Genomic DNA, 16,744 nt, shown 5'->3' on the forward strand with positions numbered 1-16,744 from the left:
GTAAGGGGTAACACTGTCGTTTTTTTTTCGGGTCGAAATTTTGAGTTTCGATATCTCAGCTCTGGAAGAGCCTCCATTTTTGCACTCAGGTGTAAGTCTCAGTGTCGTCTATAAGAATCCAGAGTTTCGAGAAGATTGGGGATACTTAATTTTTCGCCCAAAAAAAAAACGTAAGGGGTAACACTGTCGTTTTTTTTTTTCGGGTCGAAATTTTGAGTTTCGATTTCTCAGCTCTGGAAGGGTCTAGAGCCTCCATTTTTGCACTCAGGTGTAAGTCTCAGTGCCCTCTATCAGAATCCAGAGTTTCAAGAAGATTGGGGATACTTAATTTTTCGCCCAAAAAAAAAAAACGTAAGGGGTAACACTGTCGTTTTTTTTTCTGGTCGAAATTTTGAGTTTCGATATCTCAGCTCTGGAAGGGTCTAGAGCCTCCATTTTTGCAGTCAGGTCTAAGTCTCATGGCCCTCTATCAGAATCCAGAGTTTTGAGAAGATTGGGGAAACTTAATTTTTCGGTCCCCCAAAAAAAAACGTAAGGGGTAACACTGTCGTTTTTTTTTCTGGTCGAAATTTTGAGTTTCGATATCTCACCTCTGGGAGGGTCTAGAGCCTCCATTTTTGCACTCAGGTCTAAGTCTCATGGCCCTCTATCAGAATCCAGAGTTTTGAGAAGATTGGGGAAACTTAATTTTTCGGCCCCCCAAAAAAAACGTAAGGGGTAACACTGTCGTTTTTTTTTTTTTGGTCGAAATTTTGAGTTTCGATATCTCAGCTCTGGAAGGGTCTAGAGACTCCATTTTTGCACTCAGGTCTAAGTCTCATGGCCCTCTATTAGAATCCAGAGTTTTGAGAAGATTGGGGAAACTTAATTTTTCGGCCCCCCCCCAAAAAAAGGAAGGGGTAACACTGTCGTTTTTTTTTCTGGTCGAAATTTTGAGTTTCGATATCTCAGCTCTGGAAGGGTCTAGAGCCTCCATTTTTGCACTCAGGTGTAAGTCTCAGTGCCCTCAGAATCCAGAGTTTCGAGAAGATTGGGGATACTTAATTTTTCGCCCCCAAAAAAAAAACGTAAGGGGTAACACTGTCGTTTTTTTTTCGGGTCAAAATTCTGAGTTTCGATATCTCAGCTCTGGAAGGGTCTGGAGCCTCCATTTTTGCACTCAGGTGTAAGTCTCAGTGCCCTCTATCAGAATCCAGAGTTTCGAGAAGATTGGGGATACTTAGTTTTTTGCCCAAAAAAAAAACGTAAGGGGTAACACTGTCTTTTTGTTTCGGGTTGAAATTTTGAGTTTCGATATCTCAGCTCTGAAAGGGTCTAGAGCCTCCATTTTTGCACTCAGGTGTAAGTCTCAGTGCCCTCTATCAGAATCCAGAGATTCGAGAAGATTGGGGATACTTAATTTTTCGCCCAAAAAAAAAAACGTAAGGGGTAACACTGTCGTTTTTTTTTTTCGGGTCGAAATTTTGAGTTTCGATATCTGAGCTCTGGAAGGGTCTAGAGCCTCCATTTTTGCACTCAGGTCTAAGTCTCATGGCCCTCTATCAGAATCCAGAGTTTTGAGAAGATTGGGGAAACTTAATTTTTCGGCCCCCCCAAAAAAAACGTAAGGGGTAACACTGTCGTTTTTTTTTCTGGTCGAAATTTTGAGTTTCGATATCTCAGCTCTGGAAGGGTCTAGAGCCTCCATTTTTGCACTCAGGTGTAAGTCTCAGTGCCCTCAGAATCCAGAGTTTCGAGAAGATTGGGGATACTTAATTTTTCGCCCCCCAAAAAAAAACGTAAGGGGTAACACTGTCGTTTTTTTTTCGGGTCAAAATTCTGAGTTTCGATATCTCAGCTCTGGAAGGGTCTGGAGCCTCCATTTTTGCACTCAGGTGTAAGTCTCAGTGCCCTCTATCAGAATCCAGAGTTTCGAGAAGATTGGGGATACTTAGTTTTTTGCCCAAAAAAAAACGTAAGGGGTAACACTGTCTTTTTGTTTCGGGTTGAAATTTTGAGTTTCGATATCTCAGCTCTGAAAGGGTCTAGAGCCTCCATTTTTGCACTCAGGTGTAAGTCTCAGTGCCCTCTATCAGAATCCAGAGATTCGAGAAGATTGGGGATACTTAATTTTTCGCCCAAAAAAAAAAACGTAAGGGGTAACACTGTCTTTTTTTTTTTTCGGGTCGAAATTTTGAGTTTCGATATCTGAGCTCTGGAAGGGTCTAGAGCCTCCATTTTTGCACTCAGGTGTAAGTCTCAGTGCCCTCTATCAGAATCCAGAGTTTCGAGAAGATTGGGGATACTTAATTTTTCGCCCAAAAAAAAAAAAAAAAAACGTAAGGGGTAACACTGTCGTTTTTTTTTCGGGTCGAAATTTTGAGTTTCGATATCTCAGCTCTGGAAGGGTCTAGAGCCTCCATTTTTGCGCTCAGGTCAAAGTCTCGCGGCCCTCTATCATAATCCAGAGTTTTGAGAAGATTGGAGAAACTTGATTTTTCGCCCGAAAACAAAAAAAAAACGTAAGGGGTAACACTGTCGTTTTTTTTTCGGGTCGAAATTTTGAGTTTCCATATCTCAGCTCTGGAAGGGTCTAGAGCCTCCATTTTTGCGCTCAGGTAAAAGTCTCGCGGCCCTCTATCATAATCCAGAGTTTTGAGAAGATTGGAGAAACTTGATTTTTCGCCCGAAAACGGAAAAAAACGTAAGGGGTAACACTGTCGTTTTTTTTTCGGGTCGAAATTTTGACTTTCCATATCTCAGCTCTGGAAGGGTCTAGAGCCTCCATTTTTGCGCTCAGGTCAAAGTCTCGCGGCCCTCTATCATAATCCAGAGTTTTGAGAAGATTGGAAAAACGTGATTTTTCACCCGAAAACGGAAAAAAACGTAAGGGGTAACACTGTCGTTTTTTTTTCGGGTCGAAATTTTGAGTTTCCATATCTCAGCTCTGGAAGGGTCTAGAGCCTCCATTTTTGCGCTCAGGTCAAAGTCTCGCGGCCCTCTATCATAATCCAGAGTTTTGAGAAGATTGGAGAAACTTGATTTTTCGCCCGAAAACGAAAAAAAACGTAAGGGGTAACACTGTCGTTTTTTTTCGGGTCGAAATTTTGACTTTCCATATCTCAGCTCTGGAAGGGTCTAGAGCCTCCATTTTTGCACTCAGGTCAAAGTCTCGCGGCCCTCTATCATAATCCAGAGTTTTGAGAAGATTGGAGAAACTTGATTTTTCGCCCGAAAACGAAAAAAAACGTAAGGGGTAACACTGTCGTTTTTTTTTTCGGGTCGAAATTTTGACTTTCCATATCTCAGCTCTGGAAGGGTCTAGAGCCTCCATTTTTGCGCTCAGGTCAAAGTCTCGCGGCCCTCTATCATAATCCAGAGTTTTGAGAAGATTGGAGAAACTTGATTTTTCGCCCGAAAACGAAAAAAAAACGTAAGGGGTAACACTGTCGTTTTTTTTTTCGGGTCGAAATTTTGACTTTCCATATCTCAGCTCTGGAAGGGTCTAGAGCCTCCATTTTTGCGCTCAGGTCAAAGTCTCGCGGCCCTCTATCATAATCCAGAGTTTTGAGAAGATTGGAGAAACTTGATTTTTCGCCCGAAAACGAAAAAAAAACGTAAGGGGTAACACTGTCGTTTTTTTTTCGGGTCGAAATTTTGACTTTCCATATCTCAGCTCTGGAAGGGTCTAGAGCCTCCATTTTTGCGCTCAGGTCAAAGTCTCGCGGCCCTCTATCATAATCCAGAGTTTTGAGAAGATTGGAGAAACTTGATTTTTCGCCCGAAAACGGAAAAAAACGTAAGGGGTAACACTGTCGTTTTTTTTTCGGGTTGAAATTTTGAGTTTCCATATCTCAGCTCTGGAAGGGTCTAGAGCCTCCATTTTTGCGCTCAGGTCAAAGTCTCGCGGCCCTCTATCATAATCCAGAGTTTTGAGAAGATTGGAGAACCTTGATTTTTCGCCCGAAAACGAAAAAAAACGTAAGGGGTAACACTGTCGTTTTTTTTTTCGGGTCGAAATTTTGAGTTTCCATATCTCAGCTCTGGAAGGGTCTAGAGCCTCCATTTTTGCGCTCAGGTCAAAGTCTCGCGGCCCTCTATCATAATCCAGAGTTTTGAGAAGATTGGAGAAACTTGATTTTTCGCCCGAAAACGAAAAAAAAAACTTAAGGGGTAACACTGTCGTTTTTTTTTTCGGGTCGAAATTTTGACTTTCCATATCTCAGCTCTGGAAGGGTCTAGAGCCTCCATTTTTGCGCTCAGGTCAAAGTCTCGCGGCCCTCTATCATAATCCAGAGTTTTGAGAAGATTGGAGAAACTTGATTTTTCGCCCGAAAACGAAAAAAAACGTAAGGGATAACACTGTCGTTTTTTTTTCGGGTCGAAATTTTGAGTTTCCATATCTCAGCTCTGGAAGGGTCTAGAGCCTCCATTTTTGCGCTCAGGTCAAAGTGTCGCGGCCCTCTATCATAATCCAGAGTTTTGAGAAGATTGGAGAAACTTGATTTTTCGCCCGAAAACGAAAAAAAACGTAAGGGGTAACACTGTCGTTTTTTTTTTCGGGTCGAAATTTTGAGTTTCCATATCTCAGCTCTGGAAGGGTCTAGAGCCTCCATTTTTGCGCTCAGGTCAAAGTCTCGCGGCCCTCTATCATAATCCAGAGTTTTGAGAAGATTGGAGAAACTTGATTTTTCGCCCGAAAACGAAAAAAAACGTAAGGGGTAACACTGTCGTTTTTTTTTCGGGTCGAAATTTTGAGTTTCCATATCTCAGCTCTGGAAGGGTCTAGAGCCTCCATTTTTGCGCTCAGGTCAAAGTCTCGCGGCCCTCTATCATAATCCAGAGTTTTGAGAAGATTGGAGAAACTTGATTTTTCGCCCAAAAACGAAAAAAAACGTAAGGGGTAACACTGTCGTTTTTTTTTTTCGGGTCGAAATTTTGACTTTCCATATCTCAGCTCTGGAAGGGCCTAGAGCCTCCATTTTTGCGCTCAGGTCAAGGTCTCGCGGCCCTCTATCATAATCCAGAGTTTTGAGAAGATTGGAGAAACTTGATTTTTCGCCCGAAAACGAAAAAAAACGTAAGGGGTAACACTGTCGTTTTTTTTTCGGGTCGAAATTTTGAGTTTCCATATCTCAGCTCTGGAAGGGTCTAGAGCCTCCATTTTTGCGCTCAGGTAAAAGTCTCGCGGCCCTCTATCATAATCCAGAGTTTTGAGAAGATTGGAGAAACTTGATTTTTCGCCCGAAAACGGAAAAAAACGTAAGGGGTAACACTGTCGTTTTTTTTCGGGTCGAAATTTTGAGTTTCCATATCTCAGCTCTGGAAGGGTCTAGAGCCTCCATTTTTGCGCTCAGGTCAGGGTCTCGCGGCCCTCTATCATAATCCAGAGTTTTGAGAAGATTGGAGAAACTTGATTTTTTGCCCGAAAACGGAAAAAAACGTAAGGGGTAACACTGTCGTTTTTTTTTCAGGTCGAATTTTTGAGTTTCCATATCTCAGCTCTGGAAGGGTCTAGAGCCTCCATTTTTGCGCTCAGGTCAAAGTCTCGCGGCCCTCTATCATAATCCAGAGTTTTGAGAAGATTGGAGAAACTTGATTTTTCGCCCGAAAACGAAAAAAAACGTAAGGGGTAACACTGTCGTTTTTTTTTCGGGTCGAAATTTTGACTTTCCATATCTCAGCTCTGGAAGGGTCTAGAGCCTCCATTTTTGCGCTCAGGTCAAAGTCTCGCGGCCCTCTATCATAATCCAGAGTTTTGAGAAGATTGGAGAAACTTGATTTTTCGCCCGAAAACGAAAAAAAACGTAAGGGGTAACACTGTCGTTTTTTTTTCGGGTCGAAATTTTGACTTTCCATATCTCAGCTCTGGAAGGGTCTAGAGCCTCCATTTTTGCGCTCAGGTCAAAGTCTCGCGGCCCTCTATCATAATCCAGAGTTTTGAGAAGATTGGAGAAACTTAATTTTCGCCCGAAAACGAAAAAAAAAACGTAAGGGGTAACACTGTCGTTTTTTTTTCGGGTCGAAATTTTGAGTTTCCATATCTCATCTCTGGAAGGGTCTAGAGCCTCCATTTTTGCGCTCAGGTCAAGGTCTCGCGGCCCTCTATCATAATCCAGAGTTTTGAGAAGATTGGAGAAACTTGTTTTTTTGCCCGAAAACGAAAAAAAAACGTAAGGGGTAACACTGTCGTTTTTTTTTTCGGGTCGAAATTTTGAGTTTCCATATCTCAGCTCTGGAAGGGTCTAGAGCCTCCATTTTTGCGCTCAGGTCAAGGTCTCGCGGCCCTCTATCATAATCCAGAGTTTTGAGAAGATTGGAAAAACTTGTTTTTTTGCCCGAAAACGAAAAAAAACGTAAGGGGTAACACTGTCGTTTTTTTTTCGGGTCGAAATTTTGAGTTTCCATATCTCAGCTCTGGAAGGGTCTAGAGCCTCCATTTTTGCGCTCAGGTCAAGGTCTCGCGGCCCTCTATCATAATCCAGAGTTTTGAGAAGATTGGAGAAACTTGATTTTTCGCCCGAAAACGAAAAAAAACGTAAGGGGTAACACTGTCGTTTTTTTTTCGGGTCGAAATTTTGAGTTTCCATATCTCAGCTCTGGAAGGGTCTAGAGCCTCCATTTTTGCGCTCAGGTCAAGGTCTCACGGCCCTCTATCATAATCAAGAGTTTTGAGAAGATTGGAGAAACTTGATTTTTCACCCGAAAACGAAAAAAAACGTAAGGGGTAACACTGTCGTTTTTTTTTCGGGTCGAAATTTTGAGTTTCCATATCTCAGCTCTGGAAGGGTCTAGAGCCTCCATTTTTGCGCTCAGGTCAAAGTCTCGCGGCCCTCTATCATAATCCAGAGTTTTGAGAAGATTGGAGAAACTTGATTTTTTGCCCGAAAACAAAAAAAAACGTAAGGGGTAACACTGTCGTTTTTTTTTTCGGGTCGAATTTTTGAGTTTCCATATCTCAGCTCTGGAAGGGTCTAGAGCCTCCATTTTTGCGCTCAGGTCAAAGTCTCGCGGCCCTCTATCATAATCCAGAGTTTTGAGAAGATTGGAGAAACTTGATTTTTCGCCCGAAAACGAAAAAAAAACGTAAGGGGTAACACTGTCGTTTTTTTTTCGGGTCGAAATTTTGACTTTCGATATCTCAGCTCTGGAAGGGTCTAGAGCCTCCATTTTTGCGCTCAGGTCAAAGTCTCGCGGCCCTCTATCATAATCCAGAGTTTTGAAAAGATTGGAGAAACTTGATTTTTCGCCCGAAAACGAAAAAAAACGTAAGGGGTAACACTGTCGTTTTTTTTTCGGGTCGAAATTTTGACTTTCCATATCTCAGCTCTGGAAGGGTCTAGAGCCTCCATTTTTGCGCTCAGGTCAAAGTCTCGCGGCCCTCTATCATAATCCAGAGTTTTGAGAAGATTGGAGAAACTTGATTTTTCGCCCGAAAACGGAAAAAAACGTAAGGGGTAACACTGTCGGTTTTTTTTCGGGTTGAAATTTTGAGTTTCCATGTCTCAGCTCTGGAAGGGTCTAGAGCCTCCATTTTTGCGCTCAGGTCAAAGTCTCGCGGCCCTCTATCATAATCCAGAGTTTTGAGAAGATTGGAGAACCTTGATTTTTCGCCCGAAAACGAAAAAAAACGTAAGGGGTAACACTGTCGTTTTTTTTTTCAGGTCGAAATTTTGAGTTTCCATATCTCAGCTCTGGAAGGGTCTAGAGCCTCCATTTTTGCGCTCAGGTCAAAGTCTCGCGGCCCTCTATCATAATCCAGAGTTTTGAGAAGATTGGAGAAACTTGATTTTTCGCCCGAAAAACGAAAAAAAACGTAAGGGGTAACACTGTCGTTTTTTTTTCGGGTCGAAATTTTGAGTTTCCACATCTCAGCTCTGGAAGGGTCTAGAGCCTCCATTTTTGAGCTCAGGTCAAAGTCTCGCGGCCCTCTATCATAATCCAGAGTTTTGAGAAGATTGGAGAAACTTGATTTCTCGCCCGAAAACGGAAAAAAACGTAAGGGGTAACACTGTCGTTTTTTTTTCGGGTCGAAATTTTGAGTTTCCATATCTCAGCTCTGGAAGGGTCTAGAGCCTCCATTTTTGCGCTCAGGTCAAAGTCTCGCGGCCCTCTATCATAATCCAGAGTTTTGAGAAGATTGGAAAAACTTGATTTTTCGCCCGAAAACGGAAAAAAACGTAAGGGGTAACACTGTCGTTTTTTTTTCGGGTCGAAATTTTGAGTTTCCATATCTCAGCTCTGGAAGGGTCTAGAGCCTCCATTTTTGCGCTCAGGTCAAAGTGTCGCGGCCCTCTATCATAATCCAGAGTTTTGAGAAGATTGGAGAAACTTGATTTTTCGCCCGAAAACGAAAAAAAACGTAAGGGGTAACACTGTCGTTTTTTTTTTCGGGTCGAAATTTTGAGTTTCCATATCTCAGCTCTGGAAGGGTCTAGAGCCTCCATTTTTGCGCTCAGGTCAAAGTCTCGCGGCCCTCTATCATAATCCAGAGTTTTGAGAAGATTGGAGAAACTTGATTTTTCGCCCGAAAAACGAAAAAAAACGTAAGGGGTAACACTGTCGTTTTTTTTTCGGGTCGAAATTTTGAGTTTCCACATCTCAGCTCTGGAAGGGTCTAGAGCCTCCATTTTTGCGCTCAGGTCAAAGTCTCGCGGCCCTCTATCATAATCCAGAGTTTTGAGAAGATTGGAGAAACTTGATTTTTCGCCCAAAAACGAAAAAAAACGTAAGGGGTAACACTGTCGTTTTTTTTTTTCGGGTCGAAATTTTGAGTTTCCATATCTCAGCTCTGGAAGGGTCTAGAGCCTCAATTTTTGCGCTCAGGTCAAAGTCTCGCGGCCCTCTATCATAATCCAGAGTTTTGAGAAGATTGGAGAAACTTGATTTTTCGCCCGAAAACGAAAAAAAACGTAAGGGGTAACACTGTCGTTTTTTTTCGGGTCGAAATTTTGACTTTCCATATCTCAGCTCTGGAAGGGTCTAGAGCCTCCATTTTTGCACTCAGGTCAAAGTCTCGCGGCCCTCTATCATAATCCAGAGTTTTGAGAAGATTGGAGAAACTTGATTTTTCGCCCAAAAACGAAAAAAAACGTAAGGGGTAACACTGTCGTTTTTTTTTTCGGGTCGAAATTTTGAGTTTCCATATCTCAGCTCTGGAAGGGTCTAGAGCCTCCATTTTTGCGCTCAGGTCAGGGTCTCGCGGCCCTCTATCATAATCCAGAGTTTTGAGAAGATTGGAGAAACTTGATTTTTCGCCCGAAAACGAAAAAAAACGTAAGGGGTAACACTGTCGTTTTTTTTTCGGGTTGAAATTTTGAGTTTCCATATCTCAGCTCTGGAAGGGTCTAGAGCCTCCATTTTTGCGCTCAGGTAAAAGTCTCGCGGCCCTCTATCATAATCCAGAGTTTTGAGAAGATTGGAGAAACTTGATTTCTCGCCCGAAAACGGAAAAAAACGTAAGGGGTAACACTGTCGTTTTTTTTTCGGGTCGAAATTTTGAGTTTCCATATCTCAGCTCTGGAAGGGTCTAGAGCCTCCATTTTTGCGCTCAGGTCAAAGTCTCGCGGCCCTCTATCATAATCCAGAGTTTTGAGAAGATTGGAAAAACTTGATTTTTCGCCCGAAAACGGAAAAAAACGTAAGGGGTAACACTGTGGTTTTTTTTTCGGGTCGAAATTTTGAGTTTCCATATCTCAGCTCTGGAAGGGTCTAGAGCCTCCATTTTTGCGCTCAGGTCAAAGTGTCGCGGCCCTCTATCATAATCCAGAGTTTTGAGAAGATTGGAGAAACTTGATTTTTCGCCCGAAAACGAAAAAAAACGTAAGGGGTACACTGTCGTTTTTTTTTTCGGGTCGAAATTTTGAGTTTCCATATCTCAGCTCTGGAAGGGTCTAGAGCCTCCATTTTTGCGCTCAGGTCAAAGTCTCGCGGCCCTCTATCATAATCCAGAGTTTTGAGAAGATTGGAGAAACTTGATTTTTCGCCCGAAAAACGAAAAAAAACGTAAGGGGTAACACTGTCGTTTTTTTTTCGGGTCGAAATTTTGAGTTTCCACATCTCAGCTCTGGAAGGGTCTAGAGCCTCCATTTTTGCGCTCAGGTCAAAGTCTCGCGGCCCTCTATCATAATCCAGAGTTTTGAGAAGATTGGAGAAACTTGATTTTTCGCCCAAAAACGAAAAAAAACGTAAGGGGTAACACTGTCGTTTTTTTTTTCGGGTCGAAATTTTGAGTTTCCATATCTCAGCTCTGGAAGGGTCTAGAGCCTCAATTTTTGCGCTCAGGTCAAAGTCTCGCGGCCCTCTATCATAATCCAGAGTTTTGAGAAGATTGGAGAAACTTGATTTTTCGCCCGAAAACGAAAAAAAACGTAAGGGGTAACACTGTCGTTTTTTTTCGGGTCGAAATTTTGACTTTCCATATCTCAGCTCTGGAAGGGTCTAGAGCCTCCATTTTTGCACTCAGGTCAAAGTCTCGCGGCCCTCTATCATAATCCAGAGTTTTGAGAAGATTGGAGAAACTTGATTTTTCGCCCAAAAACGAAAAAAAACGTAAGGGGTAACACTGTCGTTTTTTTTTTTCGGGTCGAAATTTTGAGTTTACATATCTCAGCTCTGGAAGGGTCTAGAGCCTCCATTTTTGCGCTCAGGTCAGGGTCTCGCGGCCCTCTATCATAATCCAGAGTTTTGAGAAGATTGGAGAAACTTGATTTTTTGCCCGAAAACCAAAAAAAACGTAAGGGGTAACACTGTCGTTTTTTTTTCGGGTCGAATTTTTGAGTTTCCATATCTCAGCTCTGGAAGGGTCTAGAGCCTCCATTTTTGCGCTCAGGTCAAAGTCTCGCGGCCCTCTATCATAATCCAGAGTTTTGAGAAGATTGGAGAAACTTGATTTTTCGCCCGAAAACGAAAAAAAAACGTAAGGGGTAACACTGTCGTTTTTTTCTCGTGTCGAAATTTTGACTTTCCATATCTCAGCTCTGGAAGGGTCTAGAGCCTCCATTTTTGCGCTCAGGTCAAAGTCTCGCGGCCCTCTATCATAATCCAGAGTTTTGAAAAGATTGGAGAAACTTGATTTTTCGCCCGAAAACGAAAAAAAACGTAAGGGGTAACACTGTCGTTTTTTTTTCGGGTCGAAATTTTGACTTTCCATATCTCAGCTCTGGAAGGGTCTAGAGCCTCCATTTTTGCGCTCAGGTCAAAGTCTCGCGGCCCTCTATCATAATCCAGAGTTTTGAGAAGATTGGAGAAACTTGATTTTTCGCCCGAAAACGGAAAAAAACGTAAGGGGTAACACTGTCGGGTTTTTTTCGGGTTGAAATTTTGAGTTTCCATGTCTCAGCTCTGGAAGGGTCTAGAGCCTCCATTTTTGCGCTCAGGTCAAAGTCTCGCGGCCCTCTATCATAATCCAGAGTTTTGAGAAGATTGGAGAACCTTGATTTTTCGCCCGAAAACGAAAAAAAACGTAAGGGGTAACACTGTCGTTTTTTTTTTCGGGTCGAAATTTTGAGTTTCCATATCTCAGCTCTGGAAGGGTCTAGAGCCTCCATTTTTGCGCTCAGGTCAAAGTCTCGCGGCCCTCTATCATAATCCAGAGTTTTGAGAAGATTGGAGAAACTTGATTTTTCGCCCGAAAACGAAAAAAAACGTAAGGGGTAACACTGTCGTTTTTTTTTTCGGGTCGAAATTTTGACTTTCCATATCTCAGCTCTGGAAGGGTCTAGAGCCTCCATTTTTGCGCTCAGGTCAAAGTCTCGCGGCCCTCTATCATAATCCAGAGTTTTGAGAAGATTGGAGAAACTTGATTTTTTGCCCGAAAACAAAAAAAAACGTAAGGGGTAACACTGTCGTTTTTTTTTTCGGGTCGAAATTTTGAGTTTCCATATCTCAGCTCTGGAAGGGTCTAGAGCCTCCATTTTTGCGCTCAGGTCAAAGTCTCGCGGCCCTCTATCATAATCCAGAGTTTTGAGAAGATTGGAGAAACTTGATTTTTCGCCCAAAAACGAAAAAAAACGTAAGGGGTAACACTGTCGGTTTTTTTTCGGGTTGAAATTTTGAGTTTCCATATCTCAGCTCTGGAAGGGTCTAGAGCCTCCATTTTTGCGCTCAGGTCAAAGTCTCGCGGCCCTCTATCATAATCCAGAGTTTTGAGAAGATTGGAGAAACTTGATTTTTCGCCCGAAAACGAAAAAAAAACGTAAGGGGTAACACTGTCGTTTTTTTTTCGGGTCGAAATTTTGACTTTCCATATCTCAGCTCTGGAAGGGTCTAGAGCCTCCATTTTTGCGCTCAGGTCAAAGTCTCGCGGCCCTCTATCATAATCTAGAGTTTTGAGAAGATTGGAGAAACTTGATTTTTCGCCCAAAAACGAAAAAAAACGTAAGGGGTAACACTGTCGTTTTTTTTTTTCGGGTCGAAATTTTGAGTTTCCATATCTCAGCTCTGGAAGGGTCTAGAGCCTCCATTTTTGCGCTCAGGTCAAAGTGTCGCGGCCCTCTATCATAATCCAGAGTTTTGAGAAGATTGGAGAAACTTGATTTTTCACCCGAAAACGAAAAAAAACGTAAGGGGTAACACTGTCGTTTTTTTTTTCGGGTCGAAATTTTGAGTTTCCATATCTCAGCTCTGGAAGGGTCTAGAGCCTCCATTTTTGCGCTCAGGTCAAAGTCTCGCGGCCCTCTATCATAATCCAGAGTTTTGAGAAGATTGGAGAAACTTGATTTTTCGCCCGAAAAACGAAAAAAAACGTAAGGGGTAACACTGTCGTTTTTTTTTTCGGGTCGAAATTTTGAGTTTCCACATCTCAGCTCTGGAAGGGTCTAGAGCCTCCATTTTTGAGCTCAGGTCAAAGTCTCGCGGCCCTCTATCATAATCCAGAGTTTTGAGAAGATTGGAGAAACTTGATTTCTCGCCCGAAAACGGAAAAAAACGTAAGGGGTAACACTGTCGTTTTTTTTTCGGGTCGAAATTTTGAGTTTCCATATCTCAGCTCTGGAAGGGTCTAGAGCCTCCATTTTTGCGCTCAGGTCAAAGTCTCGCGGCCCTCTATCATAATCCAGAGTTTTGAGAAGATTGGAAAAACTTGATTTTTCGCCCGAAAACGGAAAAAAACGTAAGGGGTAACACTGTCGTTTTTTTTTCGGGTCGAAATTTTGAGTTTCCATATCTCAGCTCTGGAAGGGTCTAGAGCCTCCATTTTTGCGCTCAGGTCAAAGTGTCGCGGCCCTCTATCATAATCCAGAGTTTTGAGAAGATTGGAGAAACTTGATTTTTCGCCCGAAAACGAAAAAAAACGTAAGGGGTAACACTGTCGTTTTTTTTTTCGGGTCGAAATTTTGAGTTTCCATATCTCAGCTCTGGAAGGGTCTAGAGCCTCCATTTTTGCGCTCAGGTCAAAGTCTCGCGGCCCTCTATCATAATCCAGAGTTTTGAGAAGATTGGAGAAACTTGATTTTTCGCCCGAAAAACGAAAAAAAACGTAAGGGGTAACACTGTCGTTTTTTTTTCGGGTCGAAATTTTGAGTTTCCACATCTCAGCTCTGGAAGGGTCTAGAGCCTCCATTTTTGCGCTCAGGTCAAAGTCTCGCGGCCCTCTATCATAATCCAGAGTTTTGAGAAGATTGGAGAAACTTGATTTTTCGCCCAAAAACGAAAAAAAACGTAAGGGGTAACACTGTCGTTTTTTTTTTCGGGTCGAAATTTTGAGTTTCCATATCTCAGCTCTGGAAGGGTCTAGAGCCTCAATTTTTGCGCTCAGGTCAAAGTCTCGCGGCCCTCTATCATAATCCAGAGTTTTGAGAAGATTGGAGAAACTTGATTTTTCGCCCGAAAACGAAAAAAAACGTAAGGGGTAACACTGTCGTTTTTTTTCGGGTCGAAATTTTGACTTTCCATATCTCAGCTCTGGAAGGGTCTAGAGCCTCCATTTTTGCACTCAGGTCAAAGTCTCGCGGCCCTCTATCATAATCCAGAGTTTTGAGAAGATTGGAGAAACTTGATTTTTCGCCCAAAAACGAAAAAAAACGTAAGGGGTAACACTGTCGTTTTTTTTTTTCGGGTCGAAATTTTGAGTTTCCATATCTCAGCTCTGGAAGGGTCTAGAGCCTCCATTTTTGCGCTCAGGTCAGGGTCTCGCGGCCCTCTATCATAATCCAGAGTTTTGAGAAGATTGGAGAAACTTGATTTTTCGCCCGAAAACGAAAAAAAACGTAAGGGGTAACACTGTCGTTTTTTTTTCGGGTTGAAATTTTGAGTTTCCATATCTCAGCTCTGGAAGGGTCTAGAGCCTCCATTTTTGCGCTCAGGTAAAAGTCTCGCGGCCCTCTATCATAATCCAGAGTTTTGAGAAGATTGGAGAAACTTGATTTTTCGCCCGAAAACGGAAAAAAACGTAAGGGGTAACACTGTCGTTTTTTTTTCGGGTCGAAATTTTGAGTTTCCATATCTCAGCTCTGGAAGGGTCTAGAGCCTCCATTTTTGCGCTCAGGTCAAAGTCTCGCGGCCCTCTATCATAATCCAGAGTTTTGAGAAGATTGGAGAAACTTGATTTTTCGCCCGAAAACGAAAAAAAACGTAAGGGGTAACACTGTCGTTTTTTTTTCGGGTCGAAATTTTGACTTTCCATATCTCAGCTCTGGAAGGGTCTAGAGCCTCCATTTTTGCGCTCAGGTCAAAGTCTCGCGGCCCTCTATCATAATCCAGAGTTTTGAGAAGATTGGAGAAACTTGATTTTTCGCCCAAAAACGAAAAAAAACGTAAGGGGTAACACTGTCGTTTTTTTTTCGGGTCGAAATTTTGAGTTTCCATATCTCAGCTCTGGAAGGGTCTAGAGCCTCCATTTTTGCGCTCAGGTCAAAGTCTCGCGGCCCTCTATCATAATCCAGAGTTTTGAGAAGATTGGAGAAACTTGATTTTTCGCCCGAAAACGAAAAAAAACGTAAGGGGTAACACTGTCGTTTTTTTTTCGGGTCGAAATTTTGAGTTTCCATATCTCAGCTCTGGAAGGGTCTAGAGCCTCCATTTTTGCGCTCAGGTCAAAGTCTCGCGGCCCTCTATCATAATCCAGAGTTTTGAGAAGATTGGAGAAACTTGATTTTTCGCCCGAAAACGAAAAAAAACGTAAGGGGTAACACTGTCGTTTTTTTTTCGGGTCGAAATTTTGAGTTTCCATATCTCAGCTCTGGAAGGATCTAGAGCCTCCATTTTTGCGCTCAGGTCAAAGTCTCGCGGCCCTCTATCATAATCCAGAGTTTTGAGAAGATTGGAGAAACTTGATTTTTCGCCCGAAAATGAAAAAAAACGTAAGGGGTAACACTGTCGTTTTTTTTTCGGGTCGAAATTTTGAGTTTCCATATCTCAGCTCTGGAAGGGTCTAGAGCCTCCATTTTTGCGCTCAGGTCAAAGTCTCGCGGCCCTCTATCATAATCCAGAGTTTTGAGAAGATTGGAGAAACTTGATTTCTCGCCCGAAAACGGAAAAAAACGTAAGGGGTAACACTGTCGTTTTTTTTTCGGGTCGAAATTTTGAGTTTCCATATCTCAGCTCTGGAAGGGTCTAGAGCCTCCATTTTTGCGCTCAGGTCAAAGTGTCGCGGCCCTCTATCATAATCCAGAGTTTTGAGAAGATTGGAGAAACTTGATTTTTCGCCCGAAAACGAAAAAAAACGTAAGGGGTAACACTGTCGTTTTTTTTTTCGGGTCGAAATTTTGAGTTTCCATATCTCAGCTCTGGAAGGGTCTAGAGCCTCCATTTTTGCGCTCAGGTCAAAGTCTCGCGGCCCTCTATCATAATCCAGAGTTTTGAGAAGATTGGAGAAACTTGATTTTTCGCCCGAAAAACGAAAAAAACGTAAGGGGTAACACTGTCGTTTTTTTTTCGGGTCGAAATTTTGAGTTTCCACATCTCAGCTCTGGAAGGGTCTAGAGCCTCCATTTTTGCGCTCAGGTCAAAGTCTCGCGGCCCTCTATCATAATCCAGAGTTTTGAGAAGATTGGAGAAACTTGATTTTTCGCCCAAAAACGAAAAAAAACGTAAGGGGTAACACTGTCGTTTTTTTTTTCGGGTCGAAATTTTGAGTTTCTATATCTCAGCTCTGGAAGGGTCTAGAGCCTCAATTTTTGCGCTCAGGTCAAAGTCTCGCGGCCCTCTATCATAATCCAGAGTTTTGAGAAGATTGGAGAAACTTGATTTTTCGCCCGAAAACGAAAAAAAACGTAAGGGGTAACACTGTCGTTTTTTTTCGGGTCGAAATTTTGACTTTCCATATCTCAGCTCTGGAAGGGTCTAGAGCCTCCATTTTTGCACTCAGGTCAAAGTCTCGCGGCCCTCTATCATAATCCAGAGTTTTGAGAAGATTGGAGAAACTTGATTTTTCGCCCAAAAACGAAAAAAAACGTAAGGGGTAACACTGTCGTTTTTTTTTTTCGGGTCGAAATTTTGAGTTTCCATATCTCAGCTCTGGAAGGGTCTAGAGCCTCCATTTTTGCGCTCAGGTCAGGGTCTCGCGGCCCTCTATCATAATCCAGAGTTTTGAGAAGATTGGAGAAACTTGATTTTTCGCCCGAAAACGAAAAAAAACGTAAGGGGTAACACTGTCGTTTTTTTTTCGGGTTGAAATTTTGAGTTTCCATATCTCAGCTCTGGAAGGGTCTAGAGCCTCCATTTTTGCGCTCAGGTAAAAGTCTCGCGGCCCTCTATCATAATCCAGAGTTTTGAGAAGATTGGAGAAACTTGATTTTTCGCCCGAAAACGGAAAAAAACGTAAGGG

This window comes from Pimephales promelas, chromosome 20, assembly GCF_988280905.1.
Source record: "Pimephales promelas chromosome 20, fPimPro1.hap1.1, whole genome shotgun sequence".
In the NCBI taxonomy this organism is placed as follows: domain Eukaryota; kingdom Metazoa; phylum Chordata; class Actinopteri; order Cypriniformes; family Leuciscidae; genus Pimephales; species Pimephales promelas.